The sequence below is a fragment of the Rhipicephalus microplus genome, unplaced genomic scaffold, assembly GCF_043290135.1.
Source record: "Rhipicephalus microplus isolate Deutch F79 unplaced genomic scaffold, USDA_Rmic scaffold_15, whole genome shotgun sequence".
Taxonomy (NCBI): domain Eukaryota; kingdom Metazoa; phylum Arthropoda; class Arachnida; order Ixodida; family Ixodidae; genus Rhipicephalus; species Rhipicephalus microplus.
The window spans coordinates 7795334-7822179 of NW_027464588.1; positions in this window are offsets into that span (position 1 = coordinate 7795334).

Sequence of the window (26846 nt, forward strand, 5' to 3'; positions counted from 1 at the left end):
AGGTGGTCGAAATTTCCGGAGCTCTTCACTACGGCGTCTCTCATAATCATATGGTGGTTTTGGGACGTTAAACCCCACAAATAAATCAATAAAATTTCTAAACTGTTACAGTTGCTGTTTGAGGTCAGGTGATGACTTCAAAAATCTTTGTACTTGCCAAGCTATTATAATAATTACTGTATTCAGAAAGATGTTGCTCCATAGATTCAGCCGCACAAAGGTAATTGCACACAGCTCCTACTTGTTTGTATTTATGTACATACGTATGTGTTATGTCTAAATAATTTAATAGGCTACTGTGTTTTCAGCACCCCTATCTCCGTTTCGCGTTTTTGCCGCTTTCCTTGCTCATCGAAAACATTTCCATGACAAAAACTAACCCATTCTTACACCTATAAATAAAGCATCTGCCTTCTTTGGCGTTCCTTATTGGTACCATTTTTGTTGCTCCTTGTCGCTTACTCTGCTCTAGTTTCAGGATTCGCGTAATCTGCTAAGGAAACTGTTTGCGCATGTCCGAAAACGGATCCTTGACCTGCTTGTTAGCCAGAGCACTGTATACTCACGTCTATTGCTTACCTGAAGAGAATTCCAGACTGACTCAAAAAGATATTTGCGTGCATCTGGGCATCCGTTTCCTCTAAGAACATTATGTCAACAAACACGCGACCTGTGAACTCCGATTCCCTTCAAGAGAACTACGGCCACTTGACTTTGTGCAGTAAACGTTCAATGGTCTTTCAGCTGCAAACACGAAATGGCGACAATATCCCGCTACTAGTGCTTCAATTAGACCACGCTCAATACGAACACAAGCGTTGCAGTGGCTTCAATCTCGCCATTGTGTGTGTGCTCTTATAAAGCTGTTCTCTATCGAACTCGAAAAGTACACAGTAGCATTGTTGCGAATCATCTGAAATGTTCTCGCAACACAGTTCGTTCATTTCTTTGCCTACCTTCTTCTTTGTGTGTATACAACAAAAGCTATAACTAGCCACTGTTCTCGCCGTTACTGGGTAAATGTACACTGTCAATCAGTTGTGGCACATACTTGTATACCTGTAATACATACTCAGCCTTGATATACGGGTATGTGCCACAAGTGTCTGGTGGAAAGGGTTCGATGACGTACACAACCATATTTTCACAGTATTAGTGTCGTGACCTGCGAGTTATATTGATCGCGGAATCTCAGCCTTCCACATATTATTGGTGGCTTGCTCGAAGTTAAGGTGGCGATCACGAGAACCCGCAGACGCAGACGTAGGCGGATAGATAGATAGATAGATAGATAGATAGATAGATAGATAGATAGATAGATAGATAGATAGATAGATAGATAGATAGATAGATAGATAGATAGATAGATAGATAGATAGATAGATAGATAGATAGCCTCAGAGGAATTCATAAGGAGGTTGAAAACATAGTTGGCATAGATTATTTAAAAGCTGAAATGAAGGAAGCTTACGTTTATGTTTACCAGGTTCTCGTCTAGTAGCTAAGATACTCGGCTGCTGAACTGGAGGTCTGCTGCTCACCCACAGTTTTCTTCAAAGTTGGTGGATCCTTTTGTGTGCTTCTAGTGAATCTTATATATTCAAAAGGCCGTGTAAGGAAGGCATGAGTTTCTTATAAATACACTAGAGGAAACTCTGGCGCTACTGCATTTATGGGAGCTGCAACCCACGGCGCTTCATCGAGCATGAAAATTATGGCTAGTAGACGAATTTATCCTATTTTCGTTCTTGTGGCTCTCTTTGGCATCACGTCATTTGAAGTTGCTTTGCCATCAAAAAAAAAATCAGTAAATGGTCAGCAGTTACACCTCATTATCCCAACGTTTTAGACTCACCAATTTCAATCGAGCCACAAATTCTACAACAGTCTATTCTTTTATTCGAAAGAAGACCAAAACACAACAATAAACAGCCACAAGTGCGTTTGAAACCCGCAAGCACGAAGCCTAGGCAAATTTGTGTACTATATCCATCATTCTCAGGGTCGGTGAACAACCAGAGTGCCAGAGTCTTCTCCGGTTAATTTCAGAAAAGCCTATGATAGCGGGGAAAGCTGCCGCCGGCTTGATTGGAATGAATTCATCTTCTAAGTGGCTAAAAGTGGGGGAGGAGGTTGCCGATACAATCTACTGACAAGAAAAAGAAGACCGCTTTCACCTTGGCGTGGTCTGAGTCAAAGGTATAGAGCACTGTGCGGTTTATTTCTTTGGGCATTGGGTGAAGAGCTCTGTATGCGTCATGCAACGCTGGACCCCCTAGTAATGTCCTCACGCGTTGCGGTTCGTACTGCTTGCACACGCACGTTTGTTTTTCACGATTACTGGCACTTAATATTGCTGGTTATCAGGTTATCTGTATTGTGAACACATCGAGTATATTATCGTTAGGTATATGCTACCTACACGTATTCTTGATTTCCTATCATGGTTTCTGCCCGAATAATCTGCCTCAGTACCTTTATGAAGGCACTGCGCTATAATAGACTGAACAAGGCCAGTTCTGTTCCCGGTCATAGTGATCGCATATAGGTTAAGGCGATATGCCACCGATGAACTCATATGAAACTTTCGACTTTCACAAAGCCCCAACCGTAAAATGAGTCTCTTTTTCGTCGATTTGGAATCTACTTGATTCTTTCTTCAGGAAGAATGACAGCGAAGATGCTGTGTTGCAACTTTTAGTTTCATTTATGGACCATCTGAGAAAAAAGAAAAAAGGCACAACTTCTATTGTGGCGCAAGTCCTAAGGGGCTTGTGTTTGCTGCGGTTGCGTGGGATTGATAAGCTGGGGCTTACAGCGGATCATTAAACTCTTCATATGACTTGTTTTTCTTGCAGTGGTTAGGCCATTTAAAAAATACGGCAGGATTCTATTGATATTTTTACCGTTGTTTTTACTTTTTTGGCTGTACCACGGATACCGCAATAGTCGTTTTTGTTGGTTATATTCTATTGTCAGAATTTTATATTTTTTATGCAGCGCATGCTATAATTTGCGTCTTCTGAGTGTTCTATAAGGGTGTTTCTCCGTCTTGGAAATCTTTTCACTTGTATTGTGCTTTCAGTTTTTCTAGTTAGGTTTTTGCTTGATTACATTATCAATTTATGCCGCCTGGCACTCGAAACATTGGACCTTTTCTACGACACATTGTGTTTTTTTTGTGCATGTTTCTTGGCTATCAGCAGACGGACAGTTATTTTGTGGCTGGCTTGCGCATGACTGCTTCACCTTCTTTGTTTAGGAATAAGCCCATGGCTAAGTTTTGATTGATTGGTTGGAGGCTCAAGAAAGTCATATAATAATTGACCATATTGCCAAACAGGCAACTATGTCAAAATTCTTTAGCTTATATGAAGGTGCACGTTAAAGAGCACCAGTTGACCGAAGTCGAAGTCGAACAGTTTAGTACATCACAGCGGCTGGCCACATAATCACACTGTGATTTTGACTCTTCAACCCTGGTGTGTCACGTTTATTGCCTATGATTAAAGAGACTGACAAACGACAAGGCCAACTAATCAGTTGGTAATGGTTAGAGCTTGCAAAAAATACACAGAAAAGGTTTCTTTTCACATTGACAAGATTGATAAATTCTGGAAAGATTATATAAAACGTGTGAAAGAGGGTTCTACCTGTCAGCCAGTCTCTCTCGCGAAGTGAGAAATGAAAAGAACGAAGCAGCACAGGGAGCTATCATGTCGCCGCGGTATGTTTTACCTAGATAAAAACATGTATTTAATCCTTCCTTGAATGCTTATATAGGTTCGAAGGTGGGTTAATTGCTAAACTTTGGTGGTTGCGTGTTAAGACATTGGTATATGATTGGCACACTAACGTATTTAGGGCATTTTGTGGTTTTATTTAGGTCCTTAATTGAATTCTGCTTGAAATTTTCAGCTGAACTCGACTGTTGAAGGCACAATAATAAGTGTTTTCTTTCATGTACTGTAAAATGTTGGGTGAAGTAGACACAGTGGCCTCGTCTTCTCAAAATTTTATTTGATTTTTTCTGTTCTTTTATTTTTTATCTATTTTCCGTCTGTTTGAAATTTTGTACATTGTTTGTATTTGATAACTCAAAGTACACTACTAAGCAGTAGTTCAGTTCTGGTTGAAAGCTGACGCTATTCTTTCTTGGCCAACTCACCTGAGTGGGTGTGTCCCATCATACAGGGGGAAAACAAGCAAACAAACAGTCTCGCTAGCTGAAATTGATTCTTCTTGAGACATAGCGCTAAACAAACAAGTACAGGTAAATGTTACAAGATTAGGAAAAAACAAATAAAGAAAGGTGCTCTGACAGAATGGAAGCACCTGCCACCCACCTCTAGCACAACTTAGCGTTGAAGTCGACCGTACGTTTCTAGCAGTTCTGACAGAGCGCGAAATTGTGCGAACACATGGTAGCGCAATCGAGTGCTAATGCTTGTCATTTTGCCGAGGCATCGTTGAGTGCAGCAAACATCGCAGTCTGAAAAGCACGACCACCCATCTGCTTTCCGTGACGCTTGAATTCTTTCGTCTTCATTCGCGATGGCGGCTGTGAACGTCATCCGCTTTCTCTGGCTCAAAGAAGCGAGATGAGAGGTGCCTGTCTTGCCGCATAATTGATAGCATCTGCGCCCCTTGAGGTTATGGGCCGCCAGCACGCTGTCATGAAACTTTCATATTTTTCTATTCCCCGCATCGCCCACTGACGCAAGACAATAAACAAACATGGGTATTCTAGCCTAAGTGGCGTGTTTTTTGTGTGTTAATAACACACCTTCAACAGCTCCTCACTCACTCTGACAAAAAGCCATCCAGCATTTGATTTCGGAATACGTCTGAACAAAGCTTGACTCACGATCATAAAGCAGCGCACTACCAAACATTTTGGAGTGCTTAGTAGAAGAGAACTTTAAAGAAAAAAAAACTTGCAATATGCCTGTTCGTCAGGTTCTCTCTTTTTTTAGCACATACCAGCTATTCAAGTATGCTTGTTATAATATATAACAAAAGAGTGCGTGTGTGCACCGCATTGTAAGTGTCCCTACACGTACCGTGAAATACTGAGCTCCGCAAAACAGTGACGTAGTCCTTTTAAAAGCTGCCACGGGCTACATCCTCTATAGATTCGACTCCACACGCCATGTGGGAATATTAACTCAGCTCTTTTGCCAGACAGTTATATATGAATTCTAAGGGTTGTCCCGCACAAAGAAAAAAGTACACGACACGTTCTTTGCAAAATAGCCCACGGGCTTCGCGAAAGAAAGATATACATCAAAGTGTAGTATTGGTCTACCAGAAGTCTCAGCCAGAATAGATTCAGTACCACGACGTAAATCAAGAAAAAGATGGTAACATCACTGCGTTCATATTGGATTCAATTCGTTGAAGCCTTGAAGATAAACAAGGTATACAAACACAAACGCGGGAGAACAGAAGCAGTGAGCATCAAGGCTGGCAATGAATTGAAGGGCTGCGCATTGGTAGAAATTAAGGAGCCCCAAACAGAACCTGTCCGCACACGCTCACGGAAGGCGAATCCAGTCGTCACTCCAGCACTCGACAATGTCCACAAGGGAAACAGTTCCATCGCGACATTTCGTTGATTGATTGATATGTGGGGTTTAACGTAACAGAACCGCGATATAATCATGAGAGACGCCGTAGTGGAGGGCTCCGGAAATTTCGACAACCTAGGGTTCTTTAACATGCCCACAAGTCTTCTTAGCACACAGGCCTACAGCATTTTCGCCTTCATCAAAAGTGTCGCCACCCCAACCGAGATTCGATCCCGCAACCTACATATCAGCAGCCTTGTACCTTAGCGACTAGACCACCACGGCGGGGCAGTTATAATAATCAGACCTGCAACTACGTTTCGCGGCCAATTCAGTATCTTCCTCTGGGGATGACAGCCACCACCTAAAAAGCAGATCGAATGGGCCCCGAAAAGTAGGGCCAGTTTTAATGTTAATAAGTTCATACTAGACGAGGCTAGAGACATCAAAACGGGCAATCGGGCGAGTTCGCTTGCTTCCATCGTGAACGGATATTAGCGTGAGGAAATGAAGACGGGGAAAAAAGACATACTACCGCGCTGTAGTTTTTATTTTTTTCCATCCCTATATTTCTCGCGCTAATATTTTTCAAGACAAATTCTGGGGAGTCTGCCTATCTGAGAAAAAGTAGGGTTTTCAGCAAACTCAATGCCATGTCTTGAAAATACTTCCAAGTCCATCACCTCCCTCCCTCTCACCTGTACATTATACCTCGTACAGGGTGGCGCAGAACATTTGTAGCTGATTACCACTCTTAAAAATTACTCATCTATTTACATCTACCACTCTTAAAAATTACTGCATCTACTTTTTGCTTACCGTAACTTCTGCGATGAAAAATATATCGACATTAAGTGGTAGCGACTACTGCAACGCCAGAATAACTCATTTCTAACCACCGAGAAGGCTACGCATTAAACTTAACATTTATTTCATGCACACACACTTTGGTGGCGTAAGTCATCAGGTACGACACAAATATACAAAATTTACTAGAATAGAGCAGCTCAAAAATATTTAGAAGATGTACTGACAGCTCTGGTGAGAGCGTTGTTGGGCACGTGCTTTTCCTAGTATCTCATATATATATATATATATATATATATATATATATATATATATATATATATATATATATCTAGAAAGCGCTCTACGTATCCTGAAGCTTTTATTTGAGTATCTTGAAATAACTTCAATGACCCTCTGTCTACACCGCATCTATCATTATTAGAAGAAATCAACTTTTTGGACAATAATATTTCATCCCAGGAATTTTATTTACCGAGTAGAATTTTCACGCACCTACATCAGAGATGCCTGCTCTGTACTGACCAACGTAACGTAGAGATTGAGTTGCATTTTTGAAGGTACCGTTTCTGTGAATCATACCACTGCTTAACAATAATAAAGCGAACAAGAATTCGACGTTAATTCTATGAAAATAATAGCATATAGCTCAGTTTTGATGGTACACGCTGAGCAGCTCCAAGCTTCTGGGCGCTTGACTCGCTGTGGCGGTCTAGTGGCTAAGGTACTCGGCTGCTGACCCGCACGCAGTTCGTGGATCCGATCGCGGCTGCTGCGGTAGCATTTTAGATGGAGGTAAAATGCTGTAGGCTCATGTGCTCAGATTTGTGTGCACGTTAGAGAACCTCAGGTGGTCCAAATTTCCAGAGCCCTCCACTACAGCGTCTTTCATGGTCAAATGGTCGTTAAGGGACGTTAAACTTCACACATCAATTAATTGATCAGAATTCTGAGTGCTTGTCAGCCAGACAAAGATCACTCTTCTCAAAGCACACTGCATCTAAATGTCAATGATATATTTTTAAGAGAAGCGTTATATTCGTAGACTCTAAAAAATTCAACGCTGCATTTTAAGACTTTTACACGCTTAATTAAGGTGTGCACGGTGTTTCTCGAGGTTCACTCATAACGCCTATTAGGAGTGATCAGCGAACATCTCTTGACGCATGGCAGGCATTACATACGGGACCGTTCCCTCACGCCTACTATAGCGTGCACCACAGAAAGAAAGAGAGGGAGTTGGGTGACTCACTGCCTTCCCCGTCTCTCCTTGGGCGCACGCAGTAGTCAGCTCCAGTCACTGTCCGATTGGGTCGCATCTCTCGAAATGCTGTTCTTTCCTCCCAACTTTGCAGGAGGCAGGCGAAGTACTTGCTAAATGTTTTCAAAAGAGGTTACGCAAGACACTGCTAGCATGGGCACTGAAACTAACAATTAACAAACCGTTTGGGTAAGTCCAGGTGCGTTTCAATGATGCAAAACAGTATAATGAGTAAACAAGCTTGAATCGTCTCCCTATTACTTTGCACAAATGAACAAAGCTTCATCAAACACGCTGTGCCCCGCTGGCCATTCGAAAATAGCAAATCATTCGAAGAATAAAACAGTATTTTTCCCATCAAGCATTGAGTGTACCCGTTGTTGACCATACAATGCAATATTAAATAATTATCTTGCATTTCATTGCAAAAGCGCATAAGTTACAGGCTACGCAAGGTAAACGATCCATCTATTATCTTTTGTTCTTGTAATATACACTTGTAGAAAAGCGATGCACCTAAACGGTACCTAAAAACAGACGTTACACAAATTACAGCTGTGAAAATTTTATGTTGCTAAGGAAGATGAATCGGTGTGTATTTTGTATTTAGGAGCGCATTGCAGTGAACAAACTCCTTTATTTTAATTTTGTTCCTGATGACTATTTTCTTCAACTCGGCTTTACGACTGACCCGGCAAAGCTAATCGGTTGGTCATATGCAGCTAGATATGTCAAATCTTTCATGTAATACAGACACAGGTACAACACTATGGCCCTCTCTGGAAACGTCTCTTCAGTTGTATCAGTTCTTTCATGCTGATGAGAAGCCTTCATTTCCCCGCATAATGTGCAAGGTCCTATTGGGTATGCGTAGTGTGTCTGTAAAAAAATGTCCCATTAAACAAACCATACTTTTTTCTTGGGGAAAAGACACCCAACATTATGTTGTAAAGGTACCTAATAATTGCTTGCTTTTTGACTGACTCTTTGACTGATTTCAACTCTGAAAGTTTCTCTAGTAGCCGCTTACGAAATTTTTCAGTTCAGAAGCTTTTAGAAGCAGGCTGGAATATGAATGAGGTGAACTCAATTCCTCAATGAGAGCATGCTTAGCAAATCTGAGTCAAATGTACATGTGTAAAGTCATATGTGATGGCTCTCGGGAAAGTAAAGGAACAGTGTAGAAATGCACATAAGACAAAGAGAAGCCTGTGATATCAGTTCGTCATGCCGCCATTAAAACCGGAGTTTAAAAATTCCGACACCACTGACCTAGGAATAAATAAAATGTTTCTACATGTAAGCCAAAATGTCGTAAAATACACAGTTATGCTTATTTCTGATGTAATAAAAGTTTTAGGCCAAAAGTTTACTGCTGGGTGATCCGACATTAACTTATCTAAGCACAGTGAAAAAGTATTAACGAAATCATTGTAAAGCCTCCAAACCTTTTTCCCGTTCGTTGCTGATGCGGAAAATTGTTTATTGTCGATACCAAACGTGATTTCTGTTTTGTGGATGACGCGTTCCCTGTCACACGCTGGCAACAATATCGCACATCGGCTTCATAGGGAGTCCAAAACAATAGAAATGCGTCCGTCATCAGCTCTTGATGTAGCATAGACGCAGGCATTGCTGTAACTGCTTGTTGACGTCAGGTTGGAAATGATGCCTTCATCACTCTTTTTGTATGCTTGATAGATACCTCCATTTGAGAACCCTCGTTATTTGGCCAGTTATAGAGGAAGATTAGTTGAACGGGATTGAAAAAATAGCCTCTGCAATAAAGTTCTCAAAATCTCCCTGACTTTCATTCACAGAATAGCAAGGGAGAAACAACTTTTTTTTTCAGTGTACGCGAGAAATCGCAATCAATTCTGTTTGTGAATTGGGCTAACTGAACGAAGCTACCCTAGACCGCCTTGAAAATTACGAGCTTCGGAGAGTTTGCTTTATAATAGTGTAGGTTTTCGAGTAGATAAATGTATTCGCCCTTGTAAATACCTCGTGGCTCCAGTGGTAAAATAGTTGAAAAGAAAACGTACACCAGTAACACATAATTGGCTATTGCTGTACACAGGTAGAATAAAATTTATCCAGAATGAGACTGGCTTTTTTTCACGCCCTTAAAACATACGCTGCCTTGCAACCAGTCCATACATAAGGTCGTAAAAACTCTTGAAGTGTTTTTACAATCAAGATAAAACGCTAATATTAGGGTGTAAGAGATATTTAAAATAATACACTTATCATTTGTAGAAACCGAGCTTTGTTGAGGCGATTTACTTGTCTGCAATGTATATATGTATACATGCTATTGTTTTTTTTTTCATATCTTTATTTGTACCAATTAAGTAGAAAGGGGTAGCCGTCACCTTGTAATGGTGACAAAAACTCCTTCGTTGATTTTCTTTTTTTTTTTGAGAACTGCCTCTTCTAGAGAATAGTCTTCATGTAAAGGGTATGTGCTCTGTCTTTCTCATTCACTGCTGCTTCTCCGTGGCCGGTCGTTTTTCGTATGCCACTTCTCGCCTCTCCCTTGGTACCTGAGCGATAATCATGCCGCTAAGAAAAACAGAGACAATAAAGGGAAGTTACAAATAGTTCTACAAGAATTCTATATTGCTTAACCATTTATTTCGTCCACAAAAGCACAGACGTGTTCCACGGCTTGCAACTTTCCATATCATGCGGACATTCCCAGCAGTTCACCAAAAAGATTATGTTTCAAAGTTGTTCGCTTTGAAGCTAGAAATAAAAAAATGAATAAATGAAGAAATATATTATTAATAACATTTTGTTCCATCTTCAAGAGAAAAAATAAATAAAAGGAAGAGACAGGGAGGTTGACCTAGAAGAACTGGTTTGCTACCTTGTACAGGGGTGGGGAAAAGGATCGGAAAGAGGATAGAGATGGAGCTTCAAATAGCACAATTACAGGACGCTGCTCAAAAAGTTGTCATGAACGGTTTGACTTATTTGTAGCCACTATATGAAATGCAAGAGCAACATGCAATCGAATAGATAGGACACAGTTACGGCTCGATCTCCCAAAAAGAGAAAAAAACAAATATAATTGCAAACCCACAAGAACGAACACAGTCCTATCCACACATCTGTGCGTGCAGTGCAAGTGTCGGCCGAAAGATAGACATACTTGCGCGCATTTAAGGTCTTTATGTCTCAAATCAAGGCTCACATCATAACAAAATACAGGAAAAATTGAAGGGCTGCCTAATAAAACCAGCACTAAGATAGAATAATAATGTTCGCAAAACAAAAAAAACACCGTTGCATACTGTTTAAAGCAAAAACAAAAAAATCTGAGGTGGACAAAAAATAATAGGCTCATTTTGAGAGCAATTCAATTATCGCTTTTGAGACGCAGGTTGTCTGCAAATATACCTGACAAAACTATAAACTTTTTCTGTATCTACGATGTCATACTGTGAAACATGTACGACAATTATTACAGTGACAAGTAAAAGTACCATTACTGTGAAAAAGCGTTGCAAGGTCTAATGGTAGTCCGCAAGCTGAGCCCCTGCCCCTCTCAGAGAGATCACTGTCGTCCAACGTGGCGCCGACCAATGGCAACATTCAGAATTCCATTTTTGCGCACATGTTAACAAAACATAGGAGGGGACAACGATGGAAACACAATGCAAAGTGAACATAGCACTGTGTTTGTGCCACTGGCAAGTTTTTTGTTTTGTCTACGAATCCGCTGAAATAGGAAAATTGATTAGCAACACACTGTCATTCATGAGGGCCTGCGTCACAATTAAACACGACAAGGCTTCTACGGATGGTGTGGTAGTGCACCACGCAATAAGTACAGTGGTTTTTTTCTTCAGAATAAGGAGTAGTTCAATTTAGTCATCAAATTGTTACAAAACATGCGTATACAAAAGGAGATCCAGTAATCAGAGACTCGATAGGGTTATGCTATTCAAAGTTCGCAATAGTTCGCCGTAACCATTTTATTGCTCCGCTAACTGCGTTTGAAATTGTGCGAGTAAACACGGTACAGAATGCACATTGGCAACTCCAAGCTCGTCCTCTAAACTCGTTTTGGGATGTCAGTGGGCGCGGAGTGCTAGATAGGTGAATGAACCTTATTAAGTCCTTCAGAACGCGCTCTAGCACGTTGCGGGCCATTCTAATGTCGGAACAGAATGATTGAGTCTCTCTGTTGCGTTGCGGGCCCGTTCTGCCCATAACTTTTGTTCAAGTTCGGAGCTGGCAATAGCACCCACCCATTCAGAAGGCGTTGGACTTCAGCACAGCACAACGCGGGGTACCGCCAGAGCATGTGTACTAAATTAGCAATATAATTGCAGAAGGAATTGCACAAGAATTAGTTGGCTGTAGTTTGGGATAAATTTTGTGCAATAGCGCGGCGTAAGGGTACGCCCTGACTTGAAGAAGCATGAGGATCAGACCTTGACGTCTGCTTAGTTTTCTGTGTGGTGGTGCGTATTGCCTCCACGCAAGGTAAAAATGTTTTGTCAGGTCGTTATACAATATGGGAGGCTTCCAGTTTTCTAAAACATCAGCGCCGAGCCCACCGATAGATATACGTGGTTCACTATAGTGCTCGCGCAGCTGAGTTAAAGTAATAAAATGAAGAGTACTCTATACACGTGGTTAGAACCAGCATATAACACGAGTCGCGTTCTAGCTTTATAAAATTTCTCAAATAGCTTCGCCTTGTATTGTGACTGTGTTTTGCTTCAATAGAGCAGAACGTCGGGCTTGTTGCGTGGTGTTTCAAAGTGCAATCTAATCACTCGACAAGGCATAAGCCACACAAGAATGATATACGGGCATCTACTGCTTTTCAAAAAACTACTGAAAGCGCTGATAAATATAATATTAGCAAGGGTGCAAGTGACAACTGCGAAACAGAGCAACTTCTGAAAAAAATAAAAAAAAACATACGCACACTAACCACTCTGAGAAATTTACTGGTCTGGTTTTAAAGCTACTTAAAGAAGCGACAGAGAGCGTGTTTTATTGCTTCGACAGCAGGTTATATCCATCCACCAAACAAAATGCGTCGATGAAGCTTCTTTCGCACCACACATGCAGCAACGAAGCCGGAAACTCTTGCAGATCATTATTGTCTGCGGGCATAGAGTATAGGTGAAGCATGACTAACGTTCTTGTTTCAATCGTCCATGAATGGAAGTTCAGTAGCCTCAGTATATACGCCATCCATGTAACAATGCTGCTCCCATCTATTAGAGTAATTTCCGGAGCCCTCCACTATGGCGTCTCTCATAATCATATGGTGGTTTTGGGACGTTACACCCCACATATCAATCAATCAAGCTATTAGAGCACGGTGGATTTTCTAACACAACACGGCCCAATCACAATTTGTGTGCTTGCACTATGCATGCACTCGTGTTGAACGCCAAGAGTGTCTGTATAGAGGTGAACACGGCAGAAATATATAAACTGCATGGATTAAACGCCGTGACGATTTTCTGCAGAACCTACGACAAATACAATGGTAAGCAGCTTTTCAAACGCACGACCTTCGAGAGCCTCCCGTGACGAAGTTCCGTATCCCTCTCAGTTGGCGCGCGGAGGCGGTGTATGCACATGGGTGTGCACCTCGCCACGTTCGTTGTAACGAGTGCACATGCTCGCCGCTCGGGCAGACTGCGCCGCATATCGTGGCTCCCCAATTAGGATTTGTATATTCGTGATCGCAGATGTTTCAGGTGCTCGCCACAGAATTGTGAGCGTGTGATTACTGCCACACACGCGTACATCGCTCGTTCACCCTTGCACATGACAGAACCACGGCACGCTGCCTTGCATGTCCTCATACGGACATGAAGGAACATCACTGTTTCTTTGGTCACTTGGTGCTTGAACCGTCATGCAATAACCATTTACATGAGCATAACGGTTAAATTTACCGCTAAGCGTGACAATAAGCGTAGTATTTTTTAGAGTGTAGGCAAAAGCAAACTTTACTCGTCTATTGTGCTCCCAATCTTATTGCCATGTACTCCAGAGAAGCTAAGCAAGCTCCACCACTTACCTTTGGGCCACTAAAATGAACGAAGAAGTGTTTGATAAGCTAAATATATCGAGAGATACCAGCCAATGACGCGAAGAAATGTATAGGCAATGCTATTAGTTGTGATTGCAATGTAACTCTGAAGAAGAAAACGAGGACGAAATGATAACATGCTGTTATTATTAAAATGAAATCTAACATTAAGGAAGGAAAAAAAGCAGGCCGCATGAGCTACTTAAAATTTCTATACGATTTTCAGCGACTCAAGGGCTGCCCTACAATCTGTGCTCTCAGCACTGCGTCGCAGCCCGTACGAACAGCTTGTTTTCGAAATTCGATGCCTTCTCCACACTTTACTCGAGAAAGGGCATCATGTGACGCTTCAATGGCTGCCAAGTCATTGCGGCATCACAGGGAACGAACATGCCGATACTGCCGCGCGGGCAGCCCTTGAAGGAACACGAGAAGAAGCCATACCACTTTCGAGGACTGATGTTGCCAGTAATCTTCGACGACTTGCGCGTGAAATCACGTTTTCACTATGGTGCCCACCAAGCATCGATACGAATCGTCAACACCACTTGTCCTCTTTGATTGCTCTCCGCATGCCCACTGGACTCGATCGAAGAGAAGCCACCCTACTTCATCGCTTATGGCTAGGAGTGGCATTTACAAAATCTTACTCCTTTGTCATAGGAATGGCCGATAACGCTCTCTGCGATGCCTGTCATTGCGAAGAGACGCTACACCACATCCTGTGTGACTGTCCATTGTATAAAATCGAGAGACAGTCACTGGCGTCTGCTTTTGCGCGCATCGACAACAGCCAAATGTCTGTGGACACTATTCTGTCAAGTGCCCGAGAGAAGACACTGCAACAGAAGGCGACGAAAGCTCTGTTGAAATTCCTACGCGACACCGACTTGAACAAGCGACTGTAACAGCAATGTCACACACCGCGAAAGACACGACTGGACTATGACTGAGTGTGCGCGCACGTGCTGCCGAATGTGCTGTTTCTATCTTCCCTCTCTGCTCTCTTTCATCTCCCCCATCCCTCTCCCATGCGCAGGGTAGCAAACCGGCTGCCTATAGGCTGGTTAACCTCCTTGCCTTTCTTTTCCTTCTATTTTCCTTCCTTCCTGTACGCGTAACTAATAACTGCCAAGTACAATTGTGGATGTACAAGTACTGTTTGTTGTGTCATTTCTTTGCGAGGTGTCTTGCGTTTTTGCGGCGCTACGTTTAACGCAGGCATTACTCGACGTTTGGAATTAACCTAGTAATATGTGGACCACGTTTCAGCTTTACTATTTAACCACTTATTGAGAATTATTCTAACGTTGAGTAGAACTATATTTCAGTCAGTTTTGGCGCACTTACTTCAAAGGGGCGTATTCTGTTAGTGGCTGTATTTTTCGGTATTCCATCGTTCATCACACATGAGCAGATCACCAAGTCCTTCGCAGGCGATAAACAATCCACGCACCAAGACAACGCGGTAATACAACGTTAACAGTGTGTGTGAAGTCTTAGTTGATGTACTCGAGATTAGCAGGCAATTATAATACTTCCGCTGGGTTTTGTGCTACGTGAACTAAACCGGAAGCACACATAAGCATATGCAAATGACTCTCATCCTGGAGTACGATTCCTTCTTTCGCGTATCTCATAAGCGTTGCGCTAGCCGGTGACACCTGCTCTTGCATTTTTGTTTCCTCTGTAGCATTTTTGCCAGTGAACAGGTACTTTGTCGTCCTGCTATGCCAGTATAGAACACTCCCGTTTCCAGGGCTTGATCATCATTGTGTGCAAGCACCGTGTTCTCTTTTGAAACATGATTGAACGAGAGTAATTCCACGTTTTGCTTGCTTCTTTACACTTGAAATCAAAACAAAGATAATAGGAAACAATTATTGGGTAGCCCGCATCTTAAGTGAAGTCTATACAAAAAGTTGAAGCTTTGAGAATCAAGTAACAGAATAGAGGATCGTTATTCATTGAATTCCTATGGTGCAAGAAACTCGGAAAATGGCATTCTAAGGGAAATTTGTACAGTACTTAGCTTCGTTAATGTTCAGATTTCTGAAGCAGTGGCAACGTATTTGATTGTTTGATCCTGCTATTTTCAAGAGCTTTAATTTATTCAACTTCCAAAGGCACTGTTTGACTTGTGCCTCAACGTGGCGATTCACTTCACGTGAATGTTACTAAACGTCGTCACCACGTTAAATGTGCTCATGTTCACATAACTTCACAGAAATAGCAGTAGTGCCACGTGTAGGTATGTCTTACTCTTCAACATTATTATTGTTAGGCTGTGAAGCCGCGGTTTTCCTTGCCACCACCACTGATGAATTTTGCGTTGGCCAAAAGCCAACTGAGAAAAAAATTAAAGGCGTTTGTAAGTTTCCATTAAAAACACAAAACAGCCATCGCACACGGACAAGTAGAGCAGAAAAACGCTCAAGGCGCTGTCTTGCAATTTATTTTATTAGAGCTGATTGAAGAGGGAATTATTTTTGTGATTTTAAGTGGCGGTGTTTTTAGGAATGACAAATTCACTATTCTGAGAGTATGCACGTGCGTTTGCTTCATGTTTCTTTGCTGGATAGTATTTTAGGGGTGAAACTCCTCAATCCATGGGGGGTTACGTCCTCCGTATGTATGTAGCTACCATTGGTTTGTGACTTCCTCAATAAATGGCGCTGTGTGTATACGTCTTTGGCAGTAATATGGATGGCGTTAGTGCTTTCACAGCGCATCTACGGAGTGAAGGAAGATGAGTGCGGTAAAGCGTCCGTCCATTTGTACGTGTGTCCAACTGTTCGTTCGTCTATCCGTTCATCCTTCCACCACTCTGTGCTTCCGTCCATTCGTCCGTCCATGTGGCCATCCGTCTTTCTGTTCGTGCATGCTTCCGTCCATCCGTCTCTCCGTCCACTCGTGCTTCCGTCTGTCCGTGCTTTCACCCTTGCTTCTGTACATTCATCTATCCTTCAATGAGTCCATCCATCTGTGTCTGTCCATGCTTCCATTGGTTCGTCTGTCCATCAACCCCTCCGTGCTTCCGGCTGTTCACCCGTGCAATCGTGCTTCGGTCCATCCATCTGTCTGTACATCTGTGCTCCATCCGTACGTTCATGCGTCAATTCATGCTTCTGTCCGTCCGTGCTTGCGTCCATTCATGCGTCTGTTCGTTCGTGCTTGCATCCATTTATCCATTAGTCCATCTGTCGCTCTCTGAGTACGTCCATGCACCCGTCCATCTATACATCCGTCTATCCGTCTGTCCGTTCTTTTTCCCGTTCGTCCATGCGTACATGCTTCCGTCCGTCTGTGCGCTCCTGCTTCTGTGCGTCCGGCCGTCCGGACTCGCGAATGGATGAACACGGACGGACAGATGGACGTTTTGCCCCTCTCATCAGCCTTCACTTCGTTGATATAGAAAGTAATTTTTTAAATAAATCAGTTTAAAGACCACGCATGTGTCACTAATTCTCACGTGTTGATTGTTTAAACCACTATTTCATATTTATCATATATTCCTGTAATACCTGTGTGTTTATCATGTATTCCTGTAATTCCTGTGCGCATAATACGGAGTATCATGCGCACGATCCGCCGGGGTTGTGCAGCACTTACGGCTGCTATCCCGACTGTCACGGGTTCAATTGCCTACGTGGCATTTCGTTAAATGGAGATTGTCTCGCATCGTGCGATGCCAGAGCAAGTTTAAGAACACCAAACAGCTAAATTCACTACGGCACCTCTCATACCAAGAATGTAAAACCCCACATATTGTTATTAGTAACTATGCGCACGTTCAATGTTCGCGAGTAATTAATGTAGCACCGGTGTCCGGCACTCGATACGATAGATAAACACATAATTGCCTATACTGAATCAATAAATAGTGTCTTGCTGTCTATTTATTACTTTTCATTCGATAACGATCACAATCTAGGATGCTTATCTCGAAGCGTCTTGGTTGAGCGGCTGCGAAAGTAGTACCCATAACTGCTTCTCTTTGAAATGCATTAAATACGAGAGCTGGAAAAAGCGTTAGAAACAATGCGAGCCTTCAGGCGTGTGAGGCAGTGCAGCATTCAATCTCTGGTGACCTCATGTGCTGCGATCAATCAAGAAGATGAAGAGAAAGTATTTTTCAGCTCTGCTTATTCGACTTGCCAGCTATTGATATCGAACTCAGCCAGTGGCCTTCGCATTCGCTTCTGCTGAAATACGAGGAGTGGTGCCTGCTTACCCTCGATAAGCACTCTGTCTGCTCCGACAAGGTTGCTCTCTATGGCTAGAGTTTAGTTTGTTTCTTTTTTTCAGTAGCAATCATATTGCGTAATCGATAAGAACGCCGAAAATTTTCGAGCAAATTGTTAATTCTTGCTATTAGCGTTGCTTCAAGGCATATCTTTGGAGTTTTAAAAAGTGATAATTTACGATTCGTCAAAAAGTGCAAATTTTACAAATAGAGGGTGAATATATAGTTCTCAACAAGTTTACGTTGAGAACAAAAAAAATGCCAGGAAACTGAAAAATGTTTCAGGGACGTTTCTTGAAACGTGCTTAGCAAATTTAGTTGCTAGGTTCACTGCAATTCACTGAGGTTTACCACACAAAGCATAAAAACATACATTTCGGCACCGGAAAGCAACTTTGTTGTTTTTGTTCACATGCTTACGTCAGTCATTTCTAAATGTTGAAAAATGTGGAAAGAGCTATTTCGTTTCAAATGCGAAGCCATATTGTAGCGAAGTAACAGCTTCACTTATATTGATAAAATGTGAAAGAAAGCAGAAATGAGAATGTGAACGTTGCGGTGCAGGGTAAAACTTGAGATTTGTTACTGGAATTCCTTAAGTGGATAAATAAAAGAATATTGTAGAAAATAAAATTTGGCATACTCAAGTACTAGGCGTTGAGTCGTCCATAAGACTATTTTACGCACTTAGATAATGGAGGCAGGCAGCAAGGATGATTGAAATGGCCAATATTTTGGTCTTCAGATATACACCACGTTTTTGTAAATCCAGCAATGTATGTTTTTATTAATGTGATTGGGATCTAGGCAGCATGCAGCTTTCTCAGAAGAGAGCGCTGTGAATTTTTCTAACATGATAAAGTGCAAAGATATTAGCCTAGATATTTTTCTGCCAAGAAAGCTAAATATAAAAACAATACTAGTTTTCATTGTGACGTGGTTGTTAGGTGTGCAGTTCAGCTGGATAACGGTAATTAGGTAAGGCAATATTTGTGTAAAGGCATATATCTATTCCACACACGGGCTAGCACAAACGTCGCAACTCGGAAAGCTGCATGAAACAAAAGAGGCTTTGCGCGTCCCCCCCCTCAATATTTTTTTTTTATTTAGAAGCACTTGTACCTCTTCAAACAGTTCTAGCGTTTCTATCTATCTATCTATCTATCTACTATCTATCTATATCTCCATCTGTTTATCTGCGCCTACATCTCTGTGCTCTTGTGATTGCTTTATCAGCTTGGTGTAGACTAAATATTCTATGGGAGGGGTGGTAAGATAGGTTGAGGAATATGACTGCCTGGTGACGATTGAATAACATTAACACGCTCTTGTGGACGCAGGCTAGATATGTCCTCCCGTCATGTGAGGCCCATAATTGGGGATAACTCACCGCGGTACGCGGATGTACGCCACGTGTGATAGCCATCTAATGCTACCCCGGAATGAGAAGGACAGACATTAGAAACATTAATTGGAGAGCGTTGAATGAAACTGACATCGGCAGCGTAGAACCGACGAACTACAACATAAAAAATCAGCGTGCTAGCAGAAAGTGAGCACAACCTTTCTGCGAATCAATTAGGTATTCTACCACAAATCCGCGCCACTTCTTCAAACTGCTTTTTAAGGAGACACTCTATAAGGTCGTTGCAACTTGAACTTGGGCTGCAGTGCTGGCTACCCAACTTTATAACAAATCAATCAATATTACTCTTGTCAACGTGTAACATTTACACTATACCAGGGCAACATGAATTGTGGTTGCAATCTTGGCATTACTTCATGGCAGTGTGATAATGTTTTCATTTGTGTTCCAATGATTCCACAAACTACATTCAAGCAATGCTGTACCCCATGGGAATACGCCAAAGAAAGTTACGGGTGATATTAGATAGATATGTGTTGTTTAAGGTTCCAAAACCACGATATGATTATGAGAGACGCGTAGTGGAGGGCTCCAAAAATAAGACCACCTGGGGTTCTTTAACGTACACCGAAATCTGAGCACACGGGCCTACAACGTTTCCACCTCCATCGGAAATGCAGCCGCCGCAGCCGGGATTTGATCTCACGACCTGCGGGTCGGCAGCCCAGTACCTTAGCCATTAGACCACCACGGTGGGGCTACGTGTGATATTCATAACACGACACTGTAAAGCACACTTTGTTTCAATAACACTGAGAGTTTCGCTCAAACAAGAGTGCTGACGTCATCTAAGACTATAAGTTATGCAGTGTAGTCACCAGTAGACGCCAGAGTACTCAATGTTCCTGGTAGAACCACGATGTACACAAAACTACTTCACTTTATGTCGATACTCCCCCTAACACTCCCCTCAAAACGAAAAAAAATCATAATAAAATTAGGCGTACGATTTATCATTACGTTTCGTGTAACCAGCACTACACACTTAACAAGAACATTTGAGCGTACCGCTGCTGCGCTGGTATATTGAACGTCAGTGGTGGTGTCCTTACACAACTATCAACAACCAGTTCTAACATTTGCTGGTTTTATCTAAAGAGAAATCTTATGTAAGGAGCACAGCGTAATGTTTTCAGAAGCCTGGGCTGGAGACCTGAAGACATAAAACTGATGGCGAGTGTGGCTTATGTCGACTGCAACAAAATGTAAGACAGAACACAACATTGTAAAATGCAGAAATGCTCTCCGTAAGCGAGAAATATCAATAAAAGAACAGCTGCCAATGGGAGCTGATGCAAGTGTAAACCACTATTCAGTTCCGCAAGAAGCGTTTTGAGTGTTGTCACAGAGGAAAGAAAAGAGTGAGATGTTTTTATGTGGCGTTCCTACAGTGAATACAAAAATGTGATGGCCTCAACATTAAGCAGTGTATCTAACAACAACAGAAGAAGAAAAGATGACGCTAATGGAAGAATGATAGGTGGTGATCCAGAAGATGAAGGAGACTGTAGCTATCGCTGTTTGCAGAGGTGAAGTGAGATATATCTAAGCAAGAAACTAACCAACAAAGTACCGTAGCGGAGCCTATGTACAATAACTGACCTGTACTGATGACACTTATTGGTAGCTGCCAGCTGGTGCAGAACTCTCTTGATAGAGTGCTAATATTACGAATGCCGAGTTTCATGGGGCCATAAGCATATTTCATGTTGTTTTTCGTTTAATTGTCTGCTTTCGATTTTCGCATTCAATTGAGTCTTCACTCCGCTAGTTTTATATTATCTACATTGGCTCTACTTTATAGCGGCGATGTCTTTGCGGGTTTACAAGTTAGAGTGGACCATGAGGGTGGAGGTTTACATGACCGCCACTGTGGTCAGCTGCGCAGCAACTGCAACGCAGCAGAGGGTGCTAAGAATCTCTGGATCTGGAACGGCCGCCATTGAAACCTGAACTTGGCAACGTTTAACGTTGTAACCTTATCAACTGAGGGCAGTCTAGCTGTACTATTGGAGAAGCTAGAGGGTGTTAAATGGGATTAATAGGGCTCAGTGAGGTTAGTAGGTCAGATGAGGCCTCTACGATGCTACAAAATGGGCACGTCCTTTGCTATCGGGGCTTGACCTACAGAAGAGAACTGGGAGTGGGGTACCTAATTCACAGAAACATAGTTAGCAACATAAAGGAATGCTATAGCAATAATGAAAGGGTGGTAGGTATGGTAAATAAACGGAATAAGAGATACAAGATGAAGGTGCTACAGGCTTATGCGCGTGGAATTGGCAATGAGTAGGGTAAAAACAGAGTGGGAGGTTTCAATGCAAAGGTAGAGAAGAAACAAGCTGGAGACCAGGCAGTAGGAAATTATGGCATTGGTACTAGAAAGGCCAGAGAAAACCTACTAGTACAATTTGCAGAACGCAATAATTTACGAACTTTGAATACTTACTACCAAAAATGAGGAAACCGTAAGTGGACAAGGAGGAGCTCTAAAGGCGAAAATAAGAATGAAATAGACTTTAAACTGAGTGCACACCCAGGCATCGTGCAGGATGGGAAAGTGGTTGACAAGGTACGATGCAGTGACCATTGAATGGTATGGTCTCGAATTTGCCTAGTCTAAAGAAGGAACGACAGAAACTGATACGGAAGAAGTTAACCGATGAGCTAGCACTGAGAGGGAAAGTACAGGAATTCAGAGTCTCGCTTCAGAACAGGTACTCGTCTCTTAGTGAGGAAACCAAAGTTAGCGTAGACACAAATAATGATAATCTGACGAGTATCATTACGGAGTGAGCAGTGGAAGTTGGAGGCAAGGTAGTTAGACAGGACACTGGAAAGCTTTCCGAAGAAACGAAGAAGCTTATTAAGAAGCACAAATTATGAAACTCTCAAGTACAACAGACAAAATAGAACTGGCAGAGCTTTCGAAGTTGATTCATAGTCGTATAGTAAGTGATGTAAAAAGGTATAACATGGAGAGAATTGAACACGCTCTGAAAAATGGAGGGAGCCTCAAAGCAGTGAAGAGGAAACTTGGGATAGGCGAAAATTGAATGTATGCACTAAGGGACCAATGAGGCGAAATAACTACCAATATGGATAGGATAGTTAAAATAGTGGAGGAGTTTTACAGAGATCTGTACAGTAGCCGAGACAACCACGGCCTTAATATTATGAGAACTAGCAGTAACCCAGATGACACGCCACTAGTAATGATAGAAGTAAGAAAAGCTTTGGAGAGCACGAAAGAAGCTGCTGGTGAGGATAAGGTAACATCAGATCTGTTGAAAGATGGAGAACAGATTGTGATAGAAATACTAGCCACCCTGTTTACGAGGTGTCTCCTGACGGGAAGAGTACCAGAGTCTTGGAAGAATGCTAACATCATCTTAATACATAAAAAGGAGATGACAACGACTTGAAGAATTACAGGCCGATCAGCTCGCTCTCTGTAGTATACAAGCTATTTACACAGGTGATTGCTAACAGAGTAAAGAAAACATTAGAATTCTATCATCCAAAGGAACAAGCGGGAGTTCGAACAGGCTACTCAACAATCGACCACATTCATTCTATCAATCAGGTTATAAATAAATACTCAGAATATAGCCAACCACTATACATAGCCTTCATTGACTAGGAGAAGGCGTTTGATTCAGTAGAATTATTGCATTAATGCAGACACAGTGGAATCGGGGCGTCGATGAAGCACATATAAGCATCCTGAAAGAAATATACAGGAGATCAACTGCTACCATAGTGCTTCATAAAAAAACTAAAGTATACTAATCAAGAAGGGTTTCAAGCAGGGGGACAGAATCTCCCCAATGCTATTTACCACGTGCTTACAGAAGGTTTTCACAAACCTAGAATGAGAACAGTTAGGAATAAGAGTTAATGGAGAGTACCTTAGTAACCTGTTCTTCGCCAATAACATTGCATTGCTGAGTAACTCAGGGGACGAATCACAACTCAAGTCCCGGAGTTAAACAAGGAGAGCAGAAGGTGGGTCTTAAAATCAATCTGCAGAAAATGAAAGTAATGTACAACAACCTCCGAACAGAGCAGTGCTTTGAGATTGGTAGTAGTGCACGTCAAGTTGTAAAAGACCATGTCTACTTAGGGCACGTAATAACCATGGAGCCGAACCACAAGATAGAACTAACTATAGAAGAATAAAAATGGGGTGGAGCACATTGGGTAAGCCCTCTCAAATCGGGACAGGTATATTGCCACTATGCCTCAAGAGGAAGGTATATAACAGCTGTATCTTGCCGGTACTTAGCTATGAAGCGGAAACCTGGAGGCTTACAAAGAGGACTCAGCTTAAATTGAGGACGACGCAGCGAGAAATGGAAAGAAAAATGGTAGGTGTAACCTTAAGAGACAAGAAGAGAGCAGAGTGAACTAGAGAATAAACGGGGGTTAACGATATCATAGTGTAAATCAAAAAGACGAAACGGACATGGACCGGGAATGTAGCACGTAGACAGGATAACCGCTGGTCATTAAGGGTAACTAACTAGAATTTCAGAGAAGGCAAGTGGGCTATGGGGAGACAGATGGTTAGGTGGGCAGATGAGATTAAGAAGTTTGGGGGTATAAAAACAGCAATCACAGGGCCGAGTGGACTGGCAGATCATAGGAGAGGCTTTTGCCCTGCTGTGGACGCAGTCAGGCTGATGATCACGATGTTAATCTGATGATGATGATGATGTGGGTGGACGCATAACGTGCTCTCCCAGTATAAGTATTCGTACTGCTCCGATCACTTTCGCTCCAACAATTCCACCGGGTTTATGTGCCACAACCACAAAAGAGCAGCGTTACGCCTATCCTCTCCCACCTCTTTCCCCTTAAAAATGAGTTCATAGCGCCTTGAAACGACTGTTTGTGAAGATATAAATATACTACAAATAAAATACATTGAAATAAACGAAAGACTTGGCATTCCGCCGCATCGGTGAATAAAATGAAGAGTAAAATTTTGAGACCACGAAATGGCCTAAAGCTTGTTATATTGCACTCACCGTAACTCTCCAGCCTGCCAAGCAAACATGCAATTTGCATACTCATAAAAAGTTCTCTGCTTCCTCAGTGGGTCCAGGTTTCAACTGTGTAGTTTTACGGTGCAGGCGTAATAAAAACATTTCATGCTATATTGCTCGCCCGCCCCGCCGCGGTGGTCTAGTGGCTAAGGCACTCGGCTGCTGACCCGCAGGGCGCGGGTTCAAATCCCGGCTGCGGCGGCTGCATTTCCGATGGAGGCGGAAATGTTGTAGGCCCGTGTGCTCAGATTTGGGCGCACGTTAAAGAACCCCAGGTGGTCTAAATTTCCGGAGCCCTCCACTACGGCGTCTCTCATAATCATAGAGTGGTTTTGGGACATTAAACCCCACATATCAATCAATTAAATTGCTCGCCCTAACAGTTAACACAGTTAGGATTGCATTCACAAAAATACGTAATTAAATGAAAGTGGAAGCAATCTCCTATGGCTCGACTTGTAAAACAGGTCTGTGAAGCTTGCTGGCTGAGTCTTCACTGGGTCAGGGAAGAAACCGGGGTTATGGATTTCTTAGTTGAAATCAAGAAAAAGAAATGGACATGAGCCGAACACGTAGCATATAGGCAGGAAAACCGGTGGTCATTAAGGGTAACTGACTGGAATCCCAGAGAAGGCAAAGGCGCGAAAGGGAAACAGAGAGTTAGGTGCGTCGAAGAGATCAAAAAGTTGGCGGGTATAATGTGGAAACGGAAAGCCCAAGACCGGTTCGATTGACCGATCAAGGGAGATTCTTTTTCCTGCAGTGGGCATAGTCAGGCTGATCATGATGATGATGATGATGATACTTTTTTGGCTTGAGTGTACGTTGGTTTTTATGGGTTGTCTACCAATAAAGCTAGCACTTCCATGGACGTGTTTCTGAACTCGAAAACATGCTCAGCGTTCGCAGAAAAGTACCTAAGAAAGTCACCACAATGGGCTAACTTCAACAGCACTAGTTTTAGGGGACAGAACTTATATATCCGAAAATACGTCACTGTCTGCTAGCGTTCGATGTGTTTTCGAAAGAAATGAGCCCCAGATGTACTCCCGTTGTTCATTACCTAGAACATGTTCCCTGTTTGAAACCCTGTCAGTCTTCTTTCTCTTTTGCACATTCCAGGTTTAAGCAACTTTCATGTATGAAAGAAATATTTGTGGTGTGCAGTATGCTTAAGGTCTTGTCAAACACGCTGTAGAAACACAAAAGACCAATACGAGTTCATCCGCAATGCTGAGATCATAATTTTTTATTTTGATTTCACTAATAAAAATTGACACATTCCTAATATACAGATCTCTTGAGCACAGCTCTCGAGCTGATAATATAGTGTACTGAGAGGGCCGATTTATGCACCATCATCTAGACTCAGTGGTGCGTCGTGCAACATGTTAGAAGTGGCCTCAACGCGAAACAATACGGTGTGTCTACAGCACCAATGGTCACTCGGCTCACGTTGGGCATTGCAAGAGTGTCATTTGTTTTATGGGACTGAGAAGGGGCAACCACATGGACTTTTGAAGGGAAGCAGAATAAACGGTACAGTCGCCTTGATAACACGTGATGAAAAAGGTCTCGAATCCATCTAGAAGAACGAAAGTAGCAAAGTGAGCCTATACTATGAAAAAATATCCTGATTACCAAACATTTACGACAGCGGCTCTTTTTGCGGCCAAATGAGGCACGAGGTAGATGGATTCATACAAGTAGTTTTGTAATATGCAGTTGCAGAACCACTCCTTGTTTTTTTTGGCTTCTGTGAATTGTTGACTGCCTTATTCTGGACATGGCTTCATTCTAATGTACACGTGTGTAAATGTGCTAGGCTCTCCTTCACGAATGAAGCCATCTGTCCAAGCTGTTGTGAAGGACAAATTATGGCCGATAATTCAGCTTCACTAAGTATTCATTTTTACAGGACACTTAATTCATTGGCACAAGGAAAGAGAAACAACCTAATATTTATATAGAGATAATCTGCCCTGTTTATACATTGTGCTGAAGAGCTATTTAGGGAGAGAGGGAGAGCAAGATGAACTTCACAAGAATAAACAAAGAAAATTATCATAAGAAATAAATATTTCATGATTGAAAGAAAATTTGATAAAAACAGACTGATATATTTCTGCTTTGCTGAGAGGCGCACTGAGAGAGTTGCTCAGAGGGTGCATTAAAAGTTCAACTAAAGTTTTTTGAGCTGATTGATATACATTCATGTCTTATTATAAGTTTGATCGCACACACGTTTTTACGTAGGGCTTAAGACATTCAAGCTAAAGTCTTTTGCGTTATCCACGAAGCGCGTGCTTATCGGCGTATAGCTTCCATGTTAAATCATGAATTCCTGCAGTTCAGCTCATTCTCTCCTACACGAAGCAACCTTCGCAGAACAGACGTTTTCCCCAACTGCTG